Here is a 21,530-nt window from a genome sequence, read left to right on the forward strand (position 1 = left end):
CAACAGTGCTTATGCATCTTCCATCACTGGAAAGTTTAAAAAATTCCTTTGTGATTTGCAATCAAAAACATTTTCTGTCTTAGACACTGTTCTGACAGATCCTTTGATATTTTCTAATTAGAAAATCATGAGATATGGGAAATTTCTCTTGTAAATAGTTTATATAGTCTAATACAGATGATGTGAGAATAATTGGAATTGTGCTTTAGTGACACAGGATGCATGAACATCACATGTCCATCCTCACAATGTAATTCTCAAGAGTTGATTCTGTGGTGAAAAGTCAAGAAAGGTTAATCTTTCCTTAAATGAGATTAAGACTAGGCGGTAATGTGATTTCAGTTTCTGAACATAATTAGTGGTAAATGCACAAAATGCAGGAATACTTGCTTTGAGTGAGAAGAGTAAGATTTTATTTTTTAAACTAAAATCAATGCAAATTTTGGAATGTATTCTGATGCAGAAATGTTCTGAGTATGGTTAGGACCAAGTGAGTGCTAACTTGATCACCTTTTGCAATAATTAGCTATGTTTTCATTTCTGTATGGAAAGGGATGGATCTTCAGTTTTCAGTGTGGGGGTTTACTTCTCTGAATCCTTGCCCCTGAAGGCTTTTTTTTCTTGAGTAAGGTATCAACAAATTTGAAGATCATAATTACTATTATGTGAACATAGATATGTTTATAGATTTACTTCCCATTGATTGCAGGTATTGGTGTGAAATATTTAGACTTAGATATTTTAAATATGTTCAGTCCTTGAGTGGCTTGAAGGATAGGATACTTTAATAATGCAGAAGGGGTTTATCTGGAACAGTATCAAAACCAGCAGATATACCTTATATTTTCCACTCCCATATACAGTGATATGCAAATCTCATTTTGGTGCAGAGCATTGTGATGTAATCTAATTAAATGACTAATTTCAGAATTATTTTTTATTTTTTAATTTTTTTCATACAATGTTGGCTCTCTTTAAGTGTTCTGTTAATTCCTAATAAGTGGATATACATTGTAGTGTTATCTTGACATGATTATTTTTTTGGTAAACCACTCAGACATTTTCTATATTCTTCCTTCACAAAGTATTTTCAATGATTTTTGTATTCGTAATAAACATTGTATCTCGGAATCTGATGATAAAGGTCTGTTATAAGTAGGAAATAAAATGTCAATTTGTTTGAACAGCTTGTGTTGTTTCAGTACAAATTGTTTGGTGAGTACACAAGGCTCCAGTTCCATCTGAATGGCATTAAATTATGCTGAACTAATTATATTCTTGCTTTTTGTAATCTGACATTTAATTACAGAAATTAAATTCTGTGTGCACACCTCACCCTGTGATTACATGACATGTAGCTCTGTTTCCTTTAGCTATTTTTCATCTGCTTTATCTTCTTGCCAACTTCTTATTTGCAGTGAAAATGTATTTCCATGACAGCTTTTACCTGAGATGTTGCCTTCAAGTTGTAGTTGATAAGCAATGTAAACAATTAACATGGATGCCAGGTTTTTATTATTTTTAAAAGTGTGTGTGTCAGTCTTGACTGATGCAGAGGTTAATTCTTTTCAATAAATTACGATTTGACCTTTTTTGTTCTCCATGGAAACCATCATTTTACTAACACTACTGTTTTCCAGCAGCTATTAACAATGTTTCTGAATCTATGAGGAGATACCAGATTAAAACCACGAAACACTCCCTTCCCCTCAAAAGAATATCATTTAAATTTTCTGTTCTAAATTGTGTTTTCAAGTTTGAAATATCTGGATGAATCATTTGATTAAATGGTCAATATGTGAGCTGAAGCCCTTGTCTAAAGCATGAACAAGCTATGATAGACTGGAGCAGTCAGCTAGCAAAGGATTGCTGCACCTGTAAAACTTGCCAGGGCTTTGGCATCTAAAGCTGTGAGATGCAATGTGCTATATTGAATAAAGTAGTTTGAGCACCAACTGCTTGAACTAAATGTTGCAAGGCATGGTTTCTTACAACTTGACACTGGTAGCTCTGGTGGTGTTTGTTGGTTCTTGCCCTGGCACAGGTTCCTGTGCAAATAGTGTCTCTCGGCCTGACTGGCACCTGGGGGAGGCAGTCAAGGTGTGCATTTTGCTGGACATCCCTGCAGTCAGACTTAAGCCACAACTGTGTATACATTGTTTTGGTTATGTTTTTTTCTTAAGGTTAAAGTATAAAGTATTGCTGAGAAATTTATCATTTATCCAGGTAGCTGCTGTGTTCAAAATATCTCTGGGTCTGGTTTGTGACATGCTTGTAGGGTTTACGACCCCTGCTGAGAGCGCAGCTTATCTGGGTCTGCAAGGGGAGGCAGGGCAGAGGCTCTGCTGAAAGGCACCTTTATGCGATTCTAACACGAGACAGGTTTTATTTCTTAGTCCTTTTCCTTAAGAGTTAAATACAATATTTTTAAAGCTTCAGATTGGCACAGCGTAGAAAATTTACAAAATGAAATACATAACACTCTTAAGAGTGCTGAAATATAACCAGATCAGCAGAAGACAAGTTTAGGCATTTATAATATTACTAGTTACATATAATTTCAACTGTGGTAATCTATCTACTCTAAAATCTCTCAGAAGATTAAAGCTCTTAATCTTTGCTTTTATGCTTCATTTTCCTTTGTGCTATTAAATTCTAGATTAAATATTTTAGCTAGAATGAAACTGCAAAGTTTATCTGGAGATCTGTGCAGTGTGTGACAATGTCCTCTGCTTCTGCCTGGACACATTTTACAGTATGATCTTACCCTTGTCAGGGAGGTCTTACCTGACCTCACTTTGTTTTTCTGGTTGGTGTGTACTTTTTGGAGCTGTCACAGACTCTCTTGCATTCATTCAACTGCTCCCATGTATAATTATGTGAAAAAGATTATTTGTTGTTGCATGATTGTAAAGCTAGTTAGGTTATAAATATGATTTTTACTAGGTACTGATGCTTAAAAACCTACTGATGTTCTCTAGCTTTGTGCTGAAGTTACAAATGACGATTGATGAGAGGGTATATATATTTTTCCAATGTAACTCTCCCTTAATGGCTACAGATGAGCTAACTGTTGAAGTGCCATGCAAATTAGGTAACTCAAATGTCTGATTTTCCTTTGGTCTGTTACTCTGCCATTTAAAGAGTATATGTTTTCTTCTTTGTAGTGATTATTTTGGATCAATGTCTAAGGAATCCTAAAACAGGTGTTCACAAGAAACTAGCCCTGCTCTAGGTTTCTGCTGTTTGAGCTTAGAGGGAGATGAAGAGAATTTTTTTGTAAGTGGTAGTCATTGCAGAGTGAAAAACATGTAGAACAAGGACCAAGCTGTGGTCTGATTTAAGAGCCTGTTCGTTTGTGCATAAAGAGGTAGTAAAATTGTCACAGCATCATGAGTTTTTTGTTTGTCAGTCAACATATCAGCACATCATTAGTTACAAAATGATGCCCCAAAGCAGAGCTGCTCACATTATAGCTGCTGCTACAGGGCATTAGATATTGGTTGCAAAGAAATGAAAACAGTACCTGCTATTGGGATAAAGGCTGAAGCATTTTAGTCTCTTTAAGTGTTCTTTTATTTTGGAGAGAAGCTTTTGACACACAAAATCTTCTATTCAAAATCATTCTAATTAAGGTTGCTGGCTTAGAGAGTAGATGGGAACAAGATTTTTTAAATGGTTCTGTAGGATAACAATTTTTTCCTCGAAGTCCATGGTTAGACAAGAAGAAAATGAAGTATTCCATGACTTCACATATCCTATTGCCAATTAAAAAAAAAAAATCTCTATATCATGTTACTGAGTACTTAAGACAATCATAGTTTTAAAAGACTGTACCATATTGTGTCAAAACCCTGTGTGTATAAAGTAGTTGAGTGTTTTTTAAGCCTTATCTTTTTGTAGGCTCAAGATCTCCTACTTTTTGGAAGGAAGATTTTGCTCTCAAAAGCAAGAAGCCTGGAAAGGACTAATGCCAAAAGTCTGTTGTCATTAGGCTTTAGCAAGTTAGAGAATAACCTGAAATGTAGAGTGACAGCAAAAACAGAGTCAAGTAATTATGGGTGTGATGAGTTTAATTTGTAACATACATTGACTACAACATCTGAATGTGATGCACTGTGATCTTTCAGCTGAGTTGCTCTCTTCTATATATTCCATTGGCTTGACATAGGTGTAAATGACCATGAAACCTTTTTGTACTTTGGCTGGATTGAAGTTCTTTTGACAGAAATTTGTTGTGCAACACAAAATTTGCAACTGAAAACAACGAGAGGTCCTTGAGGTACTGGGATGTGTTTGTGAAAGTGGAATGTCAAAAGGTGATAAGGTTTGAATAGATGTGTTTGCATTATGTATTGAATGTGTTGAGAAAGGCAGCTAAAGCAAGGGAAAGTTTGCTAAGGGGAAACTTGAATATAGTTAGCCATCCAGCAGAATAACTTGATGGTTACAGAAGGCCAGTTGTAGAGTGCTTGGAGAGTAGTAGACTAACATAGTCTATTGCGGGTGTATCTTGTTGAACTGTAGTAAAAAACTGAAAAACAAAAATGGTGATGTGTTTTCCTGAGGAGCTGGACTTTAAACTGAAATATACCTTCTTTGAAAAGTACCCATTTGGCTATTAAGGAATTCGTACAGTCAGCAAGGTACTTGCTGGCATGAAACTTGAGTTCATAGCCCAATTTCTTTTAGATGTTACAAAGGCCTGTTTCCTGTGGCTGCTGAAAGGCTGGAGGTCATACCTGCTAAGACCAAGACAAAGCTTACTATCTATTTAGGTGATATTTCACAGGCAAGTATGCATTTGAGTTGCCCATGTTATAAGTGTGGCATTTTGATTGTCCTGAGCATCACACTGGCTGCACAATTTGTAATGGACCTCTTGTGTAAGTGATGACCATTCTTTACTGAGGTGTAATTGCGTCTGGTTTCAAACAGCATGTGCCTTTATAATGTTTTCTACTAAGTATTATGTGCTCACTGATTAATCCCCTTTATGGTAACTAGTTAATGTTTAAGTTGAAGCTTAGTGTCCCTATCATATTGCTAGGAAAACCTTGCTGATGTTGTCTCCAGTTTATTTTCTTCCTGTGCCTGATTCTCAGTATTCCTGTTTTTTGGCGATCTAAGTATGGACCATCATCTTACATCAGAGAGAATGGTAAATAATGAGAGAAATATTAACCAGCAGGGAAATAGTATAAGTTCAATGAACTAGTATGGTTCTCCTTTGAAGGATTATAAATTTCTGAGGCCTATTAAAAATAAACAACAACAAAACCAAAACCCACAAAATTTGAAAACAATGTGCTGTAACTATAATCAAATTCAGCATCTATGCTGTCCTGTTTCTGTTTTGTGGTCTACCTTTTAGTAAGAGACTCTTCTTTTTTTTGGTGGCTACAATTAGAGGGTTTTCTTGTTCTGAAGATTGGTTAGGCGAAATATAGAAGACTAGAGCTCTTCAGTTCAAGTTACAAAACATACAAGTCTGTTCGATAATTACATTTCCTGGAGCTGCAGTCTGCAGTCAACAAAGAGGTTGGTGTAGAATGAGAAGTACTCTTGAAAACCAATATCCTTAAAACATAGCAATTCTGTGCCTTGTGGGGGCTAGTAGAGAATTAAGTTTACTGTAGAGATAAGATAGTTACACAGTATTTGTTTATAAGAAAAAAGTACCTACACAGTTCTCAGCTCTGAATCTTGACCTGCAAGTATCATAACCTTCCTATGTCAGAGACTTCAATTAATATTACAAAATCAATGAAAGATGCTAAAAACTGTTCACAAAGATGCTATGGTACTGAAAAGAGAGATTGAAGTTATGGCAGAGCACTGAGGTTGTTGAAGTAGAGGAAAAGGGTTTCTGTTTAATATAATGTAGAACGTTCCTTTTATGCACAGCATATCTCAGTTGTGAAGTTAATATTTTTGGAAGGTTCTGCCAGAAGGCTTTATTTTAAATATTTCCAGCAATTTCAAAGGAAAGGAAGTTTTTGAAATATATAGTGTCTTTTTTGTTTGTTTGTTTGTTTGTTTTTCTGTGACAGGTTTTTCAAGCAATTTGGTAGAATTTACAAAGATATTATAGATATGCTTTGGCAATGACTGTTCCTTAATTCAAAAATGAAATCAGGTTGTTCGTATATGTTCAGGTTAATAGGAATCTTTGCATATTTCCAACCATAGTGAGAAATCCCAAGTATAGTTTGGCTAGAAGAAACAAAAAAAATTCAGCAGAAGGATTTTAAGCAAGTATCTATATACATGACTGTAACATCAAGAACATGTAGGCTAAATATTTAAGTAGAAGAACCTGTTGCTTAAATTTAAAAGTGCATGATATGATGCAGTACTAGGCATGAATAGCAAATCCTGTGCTCAAATTGAATGGCAGGTGAGAGAGAGGCAGAAGTTAAAGGAACCGAGTTCTTGATACTGTAGTCTAGAGAGAAGTTAGTTGGAAGGTCAGAAAAGGTGATGGATGCCTAGGTGTAAATAATTAAGGCTGTTGGTAGCAACTGATGGTTAGGAAAAAAAAAAAAAGCATAAGCTGGGGAGACAGAGATAGTGTGTCAGCTAAGTCTATTTAGAACCAAGTAACTCAATTTAAAAACTAAAAGGAAAAAAAATTCTCTATTTAAGCTATTTTTGTGCTTCACTTGCTTACAACTTTTTCAAATGTGATGTTCAGTGTCTAGAGATTTGCTGTAATCCAAGGCAGAATCGCACACCTTGTTTTCCTTAGCCATTTGTTAGAACACACCTTGTCCAGTGGCTGGATTTAAAGTTAAGTGGTGAGACAAAATAGAAAGCATGCAGGAATAAAGAAGCTGAAGATCTCTCTGTTGTTGTTGTTGTTTAGTTTGGAGATTTGCAATGTAATGTCATCCATTTTTTTTTCTGGCTACAAAATCATTTTTGTGAACCAAATGGTGTTTATTTTTCTGTTAGTTATTTGGAATTGTAAATGACATGCATACAGCTCAGGTTGATTTAGAGAATACATAAACTGCAAGGCCCTGTAGTGCTTTTCTAGCTTCCACTTCAAAAAGTCTACAGCTTTAGTCAACTGAAACTGTCAACTCATTCTATTTGGTATCTTTAAAATATCCAATTTCTAAAGTATTTTGATTAAATGCAAGATATGTCCTTTATGTGCATTTTTTATCATTTCTTGAGTTTCAGAAACTTAAGAATACTGCACTGCATGAGAAAATGTGGTTTCAAATGATGTTGGAAAGCAATTTTAATTATGAAAACAAACCGTGATACTTTGTGCTGAAGTAGATCTTACTTTAGGTGGTTAAGATTATGTTATTAAAATGTGCCAGAGTGTCTGACAAATGTATTTGACAGCTGAAGATAACATCATCAAAACATAGGTACAGAATTTAGAGGACACCTTTGTCCGTAGGCAGTAACTTGTAAAGAAGAGAGTACAAGTTTCAGGCTGACTTTTAAGAGCTCAGATGATACTAAGTAGGAGATACAAAACGTAATGGTACAAATCTAACCTTCCATGACAATGGTCATCTCTTAAGATATATCCTTCTGTGTCTGAATGCTTTGTAGTTTTAGGTTAAATAGACCCTCAGGTACTATTTAACTATCTTTATTTCAATTTATGTGCATGCCATACATACCATTACAGTTCTCTTAGATCCTACTTAACCAAACCTTCATCTTTCTCAGGTTTAGCTAAATGTTTTAGCAACCAGGGAAAGTAGCTTTATGATGCTGGCAGAGATGAGCACACTACCAGTTTGTATGTTTGTGGAGACTTCCATGAAAAGTGCTACGTGGTCCTTGAATCAGTTATGTCTTTAGTTACAGAAAGCTAGAATGAAGAATAGTCCAATCCTTATTTTACAGACAGTTGTGGAGTTTGTTTGTTTGTTTGTTTGTTTCCCCAAAACCATGTCTGCTCTCTTTATGGGAGGAAGTTTACTCCGATCACCTGATGAAAAAACAGTATTGCTCACATTATCTCAAAGTAATGATCTATATCATCTGGTATCCTGTCAACAGTGGTGGTTAATCTATAATTGTAAAGAAAAAAGAATTTGCATCTAATCGGGCTTCAAGAGGAGGAAAAAGATATCGCTTCTCTTCCAGATGACCCATCAAAGCCTTAGACCATGCAATTTGTTTATAGCCATTATGTGAATGCTTGTGAGCAAATGTTGACAATTAACAATAATGTTGAGCACTTACTTATATCATGCTTCCCCACAGGGCTGTTTTATGTTAAGTAGTTGTCTCTGGGTGCTTCAAACAAGCTTATATACATAAAAAGTTCTTTAGCAATCTTTTATTGTTTGTATGACAAGATCATATACCTGTTTCTCTTTTTCGCCAAATGGAAGAATTAACATCAAATCCTTGGCTGATTTTTGCAGTGGGAGAAATCAATGCTACAAGTCATCTTGGATGCAACTTGCTTGTATGAATCCATCTCAAAGCTCCTTTTTTATTTTTTATTATTCCTTGAAAACACGAGTGTTTTTATTGAAATAAGTAACTTTAGATAGCAATTCCTGTGCAATTGTTAAGGAAAAACATAAGAGTAAATTCAATTTCTATGTTAAGTTCTTTCATCCTATTCAGAGTCTTTTCCTACTAGATGTATTGGTGCACTGATGTACATTAAGGAAACTTGCTGTATGATTGCATCTGAAATGATGAACATTAACGTTCTTCATAATATTTAAGGTATAGAGGCTTTTTGAATGTTTTCTCTGGATGCTCATTTGAGGCTTCAGAGTGTGAAGGGGTGGAGGAAAACATACATATCCAAATTCAGTTTGTAGGAGGACAGATATTGGGCAGACATTGATAAATATTCTTCCTCTGCCATGGATTTAACTGTGACAATTTTAGGGAATATTTCATCCTTCGTAGCTGTATGTCTTTTTTTTTTTGGCATTTTATATACCAGTCATCAGGTCATATTCTAGATTCTGGTTTTACTTTCATTACATGGCAACATGCTTTCTCCATTTATCTTGCTAAGGACTGTTCCAGACTGTGAGGAAAGGTTGCTCATGCAAAAAGTATGTTGAAGTGCAAATCTGGACATATTCAGAAAGCTGCTGGATTCATTTTGCTGAAACTTTAAATTGATTTTAAGGTATGAAAACCTGGGCTTTTATCCAACTGGCCAGACCTGTTACACCATCTGCTTTTGCAGATATTACACCTTTCTTTGAATCTGTTGGTGATATATTTAAGGTATTCACAGACACTGTGGTGATAGGCACAGTTTCGGATGTCATCAGTGATGAGGCGGTGGGAAAGCTGACTTCAGTCAAGTTGCCTCTGGTTAGGTGAGGTGTGACTGACATTTTTCATGAAGCCAAAGCCTAAAGAAAAAGATGGCTTAGTTCCTGTTTAGGGTAAAAAGTGGTATTACTACAAAGACCTAAATGTGTTTTTGTTTGTCTTTTTGAAGAATATAAGTATTTTTGTCACATAAGGTAAACTGATGCTGTTTTACAGAAAACAAGCAGTGTTTACCAACAAATATATAGGAATAATGTTTTATGATAAAAACCAGGAAGACAGTATCAGATGGATCAATTCTTTATTTGGGCTCTGAGGTGAAAATTGTCTGATTTTGGGTGTTTAGGTTTCTTCCTGTAGGGCTTGAGTGTGGTGCCTTCAAATTGTGGATCTGTGTGCACGGCTGTGCCCCTTGTGTGTGACTTGACAAGGAAGTTCTGCTATCACCTTGTTTCTTTTTAGTTGCCTCAATCTCTGCAGCTAGCTGGTGTCTACTGTCAAGTGTTTTTACATTTCAAGGAGTATACATTCAGACTGAGCTTTCTGTACATGGACATGTGATTCACATCGTTACATAAGAAAATGTTTTCTTCCAGGGAGTTTTACATCCTGTAATATAAAACTACCTTCAAAACAAATCTTTGGCGCACTTGCGTGGGAAATCCTTGTGGAATGGGCCCGTGCATAGCGCAGATGGGAAGCACGCAAGTTGTACAGGAGAAGGTCAGAGATTAGATTCTTGAGATTTTAAGTCATTCAGTGAGCAGCAGGAGCAAGAGTACTGATTTCCTTCAGGTTTACTTGGTGACTGACTTGTGTCCAAGGATGCTATGATTTCTTGAGATACTGGCTTAAAAGTTAAAAACATGCTTTCACGCATCGTCACCCTTCCTTTAGATTTCTCATTTCTGGTACGTTGGTGCTTTGTTGATTTTTATAGATACACTTGTTTGTGTGCCTCACCAAAGTGATCTGCATTATTGAGAGTTTTTTTGGTTCTGGAAAGTGGATTTTCTTATCACTGTTTATCTGAATTCAAGCTGAATCCTGCCTTCGTCCCCCAGTCATACCGGTGCAGTGAAGGCAGTGCTGAGTTGTGACACACTGGCAGGAAGAAGGCAAGGAAGTCATCAGGGTTTCCTGAATTGTGTGCTTACGCCGTGGTTTGCCTACATAACTTTTTGACAATAGGGCCACTACCCTACCTCTACTGTGCCAGTGCAATATCTGCAGGAGTACATGATGCATTGTAGTGGGAAACTGACTTCATATGTTTTCTTAAAAATAATAATCTACTATACACATGATGTAGTTTGCAGAGCATTTCCACAAATGGCCATGCTGGTACAAGTGCAGAGCTCTGTGCCATGCTACAAGGTCTGAAACAAGCAACAGAACAAGAAAGAAAAGTAAGAACGTAGCAGCAACAGCTTCTGTAGTTTTGGCCAATTGAATAAAATATATTGAAGAAACGAAGTTGTAGGGATCTTCTAAAATACATTTATGAAAAACTTGACATGCTGTCTATATTAACTAATATTTCAAGAAATGTGTGGTGTTTTTTTTTTTTCCTGAAGCTTTAAATGACATACTTTAAATTGAAAGAAGTTGGAAATGCAGACTTTCAGATGTATGAAGGCAAAAGCGGTGTTGGGTAGTATTAACTGAAGGATCAGTCCTGAGTCAATGTGAAGCAAGTGCTTCATCAGTGAACTCTGACACTGAGGAGTAATATGTGGATGCATATGAAGAAACAAACATGATCTATGGCAACTTTAAGAGACAGATGCAAGAGGGATAGGTCTATTAACTGTGCTTAACTGGGCAAACTAAATTCTATATTCTCTTGAGACGAAATTGTAATATCTAAATAGCAGCTGGTATTTAATATAGGCATCAGGACGGGCCGGAGATGGCCAATGCTTTGCTCATCTACAGCCTTTAACCTCAAATGACTAAACAAGTCTTGTGCACCTGCAACACCACCATGCATTTTTGTATGTATATTATGAAGCATGATATGTTGTCTTCCTTAAGTGCATGCAGACACTTGAAAAACAGGAGTCAAGACATCAGGCCATGCACACACGCATCTAAATCACTCCCAGATATGATGAGCTGCTTTTGATTTTTGAGAAAAGAGCATGTGGCAAAATGCAGGACACTTTTAAGCTCAGGCCTCAACTAGATTTGAAAATGACTGCTATGAATGGATGGTTAATAAAAAAACATTTGTCAGATATGACAAAATGAAATATTTGATGAAATGGGATTTATCTCACCAACATTTTTCTCCTTCAGAAAAGAATGTTGATGGACACTTCAGTATCACCACATGCCCATGTTTTGACATTCTTATCAGCTAAATGCTGTTTGGATGGTTGGTTGTTTTTAAGTGGTGCTGCTCTTGAAGGGTTGTTTCATTTAAATGTACTAGTGTTTTAAAATTTTGGTTTGTAGGGAATTTGGAAGATCTCAAAGTACAGGTTTCACTTACGTTTACACAGAGGTTCATTTCAAAATATTGAAATCATTTGCTATCATTGAATTTCCTTTTGCCACAAAATGTTACAATACATTTTCTCCCCATATAATATGGTTAGCCACTATGCTTTTCCTCTGTAACTGATAACAGCATACTGCACGTGGTTATGGGTAAAATGTGTCCTAGAATTGCAATTCCTGTCTTTGAGATGCATTTTATTTGTGCACATTTATGCTTTTCAATCTAAATCACTATGAACCCTTTTATAGTTAATGACTTCTAAAAATAAGTTCTTTTAGTATTCTCCATGTGAAATTATCATGGTTTAACATCTACAAAGGCTTAGGAACTTGTTTCAAAATAGGAAGAGATTAAAACTTTTCGAGGGAGTGATTGATTAATTAGAAGCATCCACTGTTTCTCACATGTGCAAGTTTCTTTCAATTTTAGTCTATTCTCTCAACTAAGGGGAAAGCAGGTCTATTAAATGAGTTGCAGAAACTGATTCCAGGCCTGATTTCTTCAAGCAAGGGATTGGTATGGAAGGAATGCAGTTATCCTACATTCTGTGGCCTGGAAGACTCATGAGGATTATATAGTCAGAGGATGCTTTCTTTTTTGTGTTCTTTTCTTTTTTTTTTAATTTTCTCTCCCTCCCCCCCTTTTTTCCCCTTGTTCCTTTTCCTTTCTTTCCCCCTTGTTCCCTTTCCTTTTTTTTTTTCCCTTGCTCCCTTTCTTTTGTGCTCTTCTCATTTGGCTTTATGATTAATACCCAGAAAAGTTATTTACTTGCACTTATTTGTTCTTTTTTTTTTTTGGCACAATAGCTGTGTTACTTGATGCCTGATGTATGTGGCTTGCTGTGTTAATTGCATGCCCATGTGAATTCTAATAGCCTTAACTTTCTCGGTTTGTCTTGTTCCTCCTAAGTTACAATAATGAACAAAATTTCATCGGAATATCCAAAATCTAGAGGAATCTATAGAAATTCTAGTATATTTGCAACAATGGACAATGAAACATTACTCAGTGCTATTGTATTTTGCAAAGATTACTTATCAAACAGAAGAAGGCGGGTTTTGTGTGCTTGAGATTTGAGTCTGAAAAAAAAGTTTCCAAAAATACTACAACAAATTCCAAAGCAGTCTTGTTTTAATTTCAGTGGTTGGAATAATAACCAAGTAAAGAGCATAAAACAGGCAGTCTGACTTGAACAGGGACGATTGTGGGGTTAGACCTCCACTTCTGTAATCAAAGCATGTAATAGAACTCAAGTGTACACAAATTTATATTTATGACAGCCTTCATTTTACATTCTATTTAAGAGAATCTCTGTATCTGAAAATGAGGAACAGTCTAGCCCCCCAAAAAACAAACATCAGATGTAGTGTTCTTTACAGTGAATTCCACAACCAGCCTAATCAGGAACTATAAATCAACAGGAAAATAGGATACGCCACTAATGAGTTAGTCAAAAATTCTACCAATCAGCACAGACCTATGACAGAAAATCCCCAAACTTGTTGAAGGCATCTTTTCAACTTCAATGTTTAAAAGACAGATCTGTTTTTAAGAAGAAAATTTATGTAAATGTATGAAATTTGTTTCTAACTTGAGTAAACTGACGTATCATTAACTGAAATCAAATGTTTGTAAAAGTGTCTCTGGGATAAATCTAATCCAGTCTGATTTCTATTAATTGATTTGTTTTGCAATTTAATGGCTGTCAAATCAGTTCCCATTGCCAAAATCATACTTAGCTCATGTTGTAGCCAAGGCAATCAAACAAGCAGTGTTCTTGGTAAATGATATTTGGCAGAAGGTTCAATTATGCATGTCATGGCTTAAACCAACTCCAGTCCATACTTCATGCATATGTGTGAATTCTTTAATGCATATTACCTTTTATGAAGTAATCATATTTTAATTCATGATTACCAAGTTTTATGAGAATTGAAATGCCACCTAGAGTTCAGCTATGTAGCATGTAGGATGGAGTCCCAAGTACCTGCTTTAGTTTTATGCCTGAAAGCATTAATGGGCTTATTAATTGCCAAATATAAATCTAATATTGAAGAAGCTACAAAGTAAACCTGCATTTTATTTCCTAACTAGTATGTAATTTAAGTCTGTTTTTTGTGGTGTTTTAGTAGCTACATCCAGCTGTTAATTAGGACTTTTGACGTGCACTGCTGCAGGGATGATCCCTTGAAGAAAATATTTTCAAGTCTTTTCACTTTCTAAACACAATTTATGTCTTCCCAGTTTAGGTATTTGCATATAAACTGCTATTCTGATCTACATTCTTGCTGAGTTGCTTCATAAGTCTTTGAGGTTGTTCCACAAGAACTAGTACATGTAATCTAAATAAGGAAAGTGAAAAGAATCAGCTAAATGAATGATTTCTCTGTAAAAAGAGCAAGCCCTATGAGTAGAAGTACTAAGTTCTATGAGGTGTTGTGACTTAATTTTTGGAGTGTAGTTCTCTAATTTACTTTTAAGTTCAAGTATGAACATCTCAGATATTCTTCTTTTACACTGTACTGGTGGGTTTTCGTGTTTGGAAGAAAGGGGACATTGCATCCATACTTGTTTTGGCAAGATGGCAACACCATGTGATACAGTGGACATGCGTGAAGCTGAGTTTTTTCTTTACTGTTGTTGAATATCTGCTGTATCCCAGTGGAAGATGCATAGGGCACTTAAGTCCTCCAAGGATTTAGCTGAATTGGTGCATTCATAATTACACAGATGTTAAAAGCAGTCTGAAGAATTTCTGATCTGAGAAATATCAAGTTCAGGCTGCAGTGTAGAAAGCTTTGAGCACAATAATATTCTAATAAAATACAGAATTTTAACTCTGCCTTTTCAACTAACTGAGCAGAAGTTTCATCTAAAAATCTGTGATTATGCCGTTTCTCTTCTTTCTGCCTCTCTCATCAAAGGGTGAGGAGCCTGAGCTCTTTTGTGAGTGGTTGGTGAAAAGCTTTAGATGAGTATTGGTCTGTTGTAGTCACAGAGTTCCCATCTCCAGGGAGCTTATAATTTTTCAGAGATCCTTTAGTGAGAGAGCAATTTCTTCAATACTGTGTCTGCATGTGATTAGTGAAAGCACTTCACTTGCCAGAATCTCTGTCCCATGTCTAAGTATGCTGTTACTTCCAGAAGTTTTTTCTGGCTTGTGCGCTTCAGCAAATAGTGAATGCAGTACTGACTGCCATGGGCAGTTTGGTCAATTTACTGATGCAGAAAATGTTACCTGCCTCTTGAATCAGGGGGCTTATTCAGGGACAAAGGTGTGATTCAGTAAGTATTGTATTTTCATGGAATCATAGAATGGCTTAGGTTGGAAGGAACCTTAGAGATTATCTCATTCCAACCCCCTGCTATGGGCAGGGATGCCACCCACTAGATCAGGTTGCCCAAAGCCCTGTCCAGCCTGGCCTTGAACACCTCCAGGGATGGGGCATTCACAGCTTCTCTGGGCAAACTGTTTGAGTGCCTCCCCACCCTCTGAGTGAGGAAGTTTTTCCTTATATCTAATTTATATCTCCACACTTGATTTAAAAAACATTAACCCCTGCCCTATCACTGTCTGTGTAAAAAAAGTCACTCTCCATCTTTTTTAAAACCCCCCTCTTTAAATATTGAAAGGCCACAAGGAGTTCTCCTTGAAGCCTTCTCTTCTCCAGGCTGAAAAACCCCCAACCCTCTCAAGCCCATCTTCATAGGAGAGCTGCTCCAGCCCCTTGATCATCCTCATGGTCTCCTCTGGACCCGCTCTAACAGACCTATCTCCTTCTTTTGCTGGTGGCCCCAGCCCCAGATGCAGTACTGCAGGTGGGGCCTCGTGAGGGCAGAGCAGAGGGGCACAATCCCCTCCTTCGACCTGCTGCCCACTCCTCTGTTGATGCAGCCCAGGATGCAGTTGCACTTCTGGGCTGCAGGCTCACACCTTTTCATCCACCAAGAACCCCTGAAGTCATTCTCTGCAGGGCTGCTCTCAATGAGTTCTTCTCCCCATCTGTTTTCATGTCTGAGATTGCCCTGACCCAGATGCAGCACCTTGCACTTGCACTTGTTGAATTTCATTAAGCTCACATGGGCCCGCTTCAAACTTGTCCAGGTGCATATAGATGGCTTCCTTTCCTTCTATTCTGTCAACCGCACCACTCAGTGTGGTGTCATCTGCAAACTTGCTGAGGGTGCATTTGATCCCATTGTCTATTGCATTGATAAGGTTATTAAACATTTTACTTGAGCAGAATCATTTTTCCTTGAATTAGACAGATTCTGCTGGTGGACACAAGTGTAGCACTCTAAAATGCGACATATAAAAACGTGACTTATTTTTGAAAATGGATAATTCTATGGTCCTTCAACTCTAGGAAGAGAAGAAACTGGCTTAACATAAGCCTCTTTTAGGCCTTTTACTCGTTCCTTTTTATTCCACTCGTGCTGTGTTCCCTGACATTAGAGGTCAGAGATACTTTCTCTTCATGAGTTAGCCACAAGATGTTAACTAGCTCATTGTATCCAATGTTCTGGATTACTTGTATTATTTTTAGAAGTTTTATTTAAAAGATGTAGAATACCATGTATTATGCATTAACATAATATGTTGCCTGAGTCAGTATGTGTTGGTCAAAGTATCCTAGTAGGATGGTGCATGACGTCAAGCATGCCATCTAAAATGCCATGGTGGGATATTACAAGATGACGGAGCCCCCAGCATGCAGCCTGGCTTACTTGTACTGAGCACGCCTCAGTTCTGTGCCAGCTTGTTAAGTAAAAAGCTTGTGCAGGCTATGTCAAAACCTGGAATCTTTGTACTTTTTTCCCTTAATGTAAGGATTCTTTGAGTGTTTCCTCCTTCTGCTTTTGATAAAATGATTCTTCAGTTTGTGTAACCATTATGCGACCCAGGCTTTTGTAAATGGATTTTGTTTATTAAGAGGAAGGAGACAGATGTTTCTTGTAAGAACTTTTCTCAGTGCTATGTAAAGTAAAAACACTATGTTACTTAGTACTGTAATCCATGAGCAGTCATTCTCTTTATAACTTTATGTGCTCTGGTTACTTTATCAGTTGCTTGGACTCTTCATTGAGAAAATCAAGAAATAGATCATCTTGTCACTGTGAGTGGTGCTCAGGAGTTAGCACAGTGCTGTTAGGAACACCTACAGTGTGTCCTGAAGAACATGCCAAAGGATTTTGAAATGTCACCTTGGCTACACTATTGTGTAGCAAAGTAATATTAATTACTCCCCGTGTGCCCCATGCACATAATTATATTGTCCTGGAAAATGTAGGAATAGTGAATCATGAGTTGCAAATCAAAAATGAACAAATTCTGCATCTGATTTTAGGAAGAAGAAAACAAAACAAAACGGCTCTTATACTTGACACCGTTATCTCCAAGAGAATGATGAGGGTATTTGCAATACAACCCTCAAGTGCTGTTACAGGCTTCATATCCCCTTCCAATGAGCCTGTTCTGCTGTCCAACCTGTTGCACAGATAGCGAGTAGATAAGTAGCTAAATGTCTACTCGAAGCTGCTTCGGACAGGCCTAAGACACTCTTAAGCTAATAACCTCTGCACTTACTTTAGCACTGGTGTTTTAGGGTGGATGAAATTCTCCTGACTGCTTAATTGGGAGAATTGGACTGGAAAATTGCCATATCACTCTTTAAAAGAGTGCCAGGAGCCATGGTTGCCAGTTGTCATGTCGGTGGCTTAATCAGGGCTTTGCATCTCTGTACATCTGGGAGATGTTCATTTGTTTTTAGTCTTCTTTCCAGGTGGTTAGGCAATGAACCAAGCTGCCTGTGATCAGAAACCGCACATACTAAAATGGCTGCAAACATTGATAGTTTGTTCCCTTTATTGTTCAATCACCGAGCAAGTGTAGTTAGAAGCAAAGTCTATTTCTGGCATATCAAGGGTATAATTTGGAGGAATAAACTTTCACTGTATGTTCTAGCCATTTCTTAAAATGCAGTTTGACAGTTCCCTTAAATACGACATGAGATCTTAAGCTCTGGCAGAAGATGAATACTGTACTTTTCTAAACAACTGCAGATACATATGCATCCCCGGATGTGGTAAGACTCAGATTTCCTCCGAAAAATTTCTTCTTAGCAAGCTAGTGTACAGAGTAGGAAGTGAAAATATCTTCCAGTGGAAGATTCCTGATATCTTTTTTGCTACTACTGCAAAAAAAGGAATGATCTTCATTTGGTGCATTTCTTGCTCATATTGTAGCCAACCTTTAAGTCAGTGATGCTTAAACTTACAGGTATATACATTTAAAAAACCAAAAGGAAACAAAAACTTTTATACGTTGCCATGAAAAAAAAGGCCTAAGAAGATAGCATTGCAAGATGAGGCCAGAGATGTATTTGTGAATATGAATATAAATTTAAAATATAAAAATAAATGAAATAAATACTTAAAAGTGAAGTGAGAATACAGATGGTTTCACAGTTTATCAATCTCCTTATTTTTAGCTTCTGTAATTGCTCAGAATATAGTGAGTATATTGAAAATATGCTGCAGAACAGACATTGTTTCATAGTGGTAGTTATTTCTAGTTTTATAGTATTAAATTTAAGCGATTTATTTTCTCTACATTTTCTTTTCCTTGTGGTTGTTTCACTGTTGTGAATTACTATATTCTGTGCAGTAGCAACTTGGCAAAAGATGCAAAGCAAAAGAAGAAATTGTCATTTTGTGTAGGTCAAATGAGGCACGGCACTAAGTGGGTATTCGGTAGTGTGGTTCTACTTTGCTAGGAAGAAAATGTATCATTATGAGGGACAGACTGCTCATGGTACTCCAGAGAACTTTTTCTGAAGGAACAGAAGAAGAAGGAGGGAGATTTTCTAGATGTGCTAGCACAAATTTCCGAGATATATTTCATAGCAGCTGAAGTTTTTTTTTTCTCAATCTCTCTTACCGTTCCATCTCTGTTCAGCTTTTTCTTATTTTTCTTCGTTTCCCTTTTGTAGACTGCAAGTGGAGTGAAAGTTAAAATTTAGTTTTGAAAACGATTATATTCAATTGAATGTAAAACCAGGTAAAATACCTGTGTGTAAAAATTCTGTTGGGAATGAGTATTCCAGTTTTATGGACCACCTGTGGAAACGAAGGATAAATTTAGCCCATAGGTTAAAACATTAAAAAATAAAATGATGACAGAGAAATAGCTATAAAGCAGACTGAACAGGAAGAGGCCAAATGAATTCTGTTGCTTCAAGTTGGTTGCTCTAAGCTAGAATGAAATATGCTTCAAAGACAGAAGTACCAGCAGCAAGTGGCTGACTTTGGTAGTATATCTAATCGTATGGATTTAGATCTAATCCCCCAAATTCAGTTGAGGGAAATAATTTACGGACTTTGGGACAGCTGTTTATATGCATTTGATGAAACAAGTCTTCCTCTAGAACCACAAATGGCAAGTTACTCCCCCCCCACCCCCCCCCAAAAAAAAAAAATGTTCTGATGGGTAAATTTTCTGAATTTGTAAAATGCCTACTGCTATTAAAAATGAAAGATGAAAAAAAATGAAAATGAATAAAATAATTGCAAAAACTCTTGTTCATTATATATTGTTTCCCTCATATTGTGTTCAGTGCTAAAGACAAACTCTTATGTGTAAAACAGTAAATCAACAGATTGGATGTTAAAGGCTGCAAAATGAATGATTTGAGTGAAAAGCAACACATATATCTGAATTAAGCACAATACAGTGTTATATAGTAAGACTAATAGTATTTTTGGAAAAGGATCCAGGAGAAATGGGATATGTGACAAGACATCAAAGTCTGTCATTTCAAAATTCAGACTAAACTCTGGAATATCATAAAAATACTCAAATGTTGGTTGTGTCCTGTTCTGAAGGCTGTGTACATGGGTTCGTAGAAGAAAACTACCTTTTCCCTCAACTTTCTTTTTCTGTTTACATCTGTCAGAACTAAACTGGTTCAGCAAAAATACATGGAATGTCTTTCATTGGTGTAACTGAGCACTCTTCTAAAATAAATCTATAAAATAAACGGAGTTTGTCTCCTGCAGAAAAGGAGGAAAAATGTGTGCACCTGGGTTGTGCTTGAATTGCATGATTTGCTTTCAAGTCTTCCATCTGAAGAGGAAAGCAAAATACAACAGCCACTCTACATCGTGCAAATAGCTTCAGAGGTTTAGAAGGAAAAAGACGCAAGTGAGATGGCATGCGTGTGTTTATTTTTCCTTGAAAAACGGGATAAAGAAGGGTACCATGCCGCTAAGTACATTGCAATCTTCCTCTCCATTTTTTGTTAGGTGGAATAGGGAGAGGAGAACAGATTTCATCTGTATTTCAGATGTATTTATATATTTTTATTTTCACAGCTGTGGACCCTAGGAAGGTTTATTTACTACAAAATCAAGGAATAGTAATCTCTAAAAATTAGCAGTTCATTGGCAATGTACTCCTTAGTAGGGAACCAGGAACCCAAGAGACTGGTCTGGGGAACGTGCTGATGAATTGTGAGGGTCTTTGGTTTCTGTTGGATTCACAAGGAAGGATTTTGAACTTCCTGCTGTCAGAAGCCTGTAGTTTTATAGTGGATCAAAACCAAGCCAACCACCCTACCCCCACACCCAATTAAAAAAAAAAAAAAAACAACAAAAACACCCTACATCTTTTCTTTTGAACAAAATTACAAGGTCTTGATGGGAAATGGAGTAATGGAGTCTAGGATCTCTCCAGCTGCTATTTGGTCTGCTTGCACTGTGTAGGTAGCTGTTTCCATGGAGGAGCTTTATTCCAAGTGCTCCCTTTATAACCCTGATGCTTTCCTGTTGTGTCAATTCAATTACTAATCTAGATGGTGGATCACCCTAGAGAATTTTGCCTTTTTTTTTTCTAAAAATTACTCTGTAATGCCAATATTCCTCCTGCAATTTCACCATTTCTTAAGTTGCTTGTGTGTATAACAGAATTGTTTCAGCTTGACAAAATTTAAGTTGCCATATTGCCACAGGAGTTTTTTATACCTAGATTAAGTAAATAAGGTGATACTGTAAAATGCTTTTCTCCTTCCGAAACAACAATGAAAAGTTAGCCATACATTGAGAGACAATTCTTTAGCAAATCAGTTAATAGTTATAATATATTATGAAAGATATGTAAATGTGCTTAGAAATTGCCAGTTGTAAATGTAGTGGTGATAAAGTGAAATCGTAAATTATACTTTATAATCTTCCATCTCTTCTTCTGCTTTGCCTAGGCAGTAGCAGGGTTTTTATTTTTTCCAAAGGTGCTAAGTTTAGTTTATAAATTGGAGATCTGCGAAGAAAGAATGCTATCTGCACTGACTCACTCTGGTGTCTGGTCTTTATTCCAGGCCTTATTGATGACAAAGTATGCTATGAATTTAGAAAATCTACAACCCTGTGAAAGTGGCAAATTGCTTTCTGGTTTACCTCCAGTGTTTGTATGCATGTCAAGCTTGCCTCTTGACCTTTTCTGCACTGAGTTTCTCTGGAGCTGCAGAGCAGTGGCACAGGTGTGCACATTCAGGCAGGAATGCAGGCTGTCGAGGATATGATTTTTTGCAATTCTTCTGCTTTTCATCCCTTTGCATTCAGAAGTATGAATTACTGATATTTTATTCTTATTCACAAAGGTTATTTTAGACCTGAGAGCTTATGCACTTGAAAAACCTTAAAATACCATCCGCAAACTGAAAAAAAAATAAAAGAATAATGG

The 21,530-nt window shown here is 36.7% G+C and overlaps 1 protein-coding gene across 12 annotated transcripts in view; it reads left to right on the forward strand.

Moving 5' to 3' along the window:
* SLIT3 (slit guidance ligand 3) overlaps positions 1 to 21,530 on the forward strand; it is a 512,565-nt gene that overhangs the window by 86,809 nt on the left and 404,226 nt on the right. The window lies entirely within an intron of this gene.

This window comes from Anser brachyrhynchus, assembly GCF_964034855.1.
Source record: "Anser brachyrhynchus genome assembly, chromosome: 14".
Classification (NCBI taxonomy): domain Eukaryota; kingdom Metazoa; phylum Chordata; class Aves; order Anseriformes; family Anatidae; genus Anser; species Anser brachyrhynchus.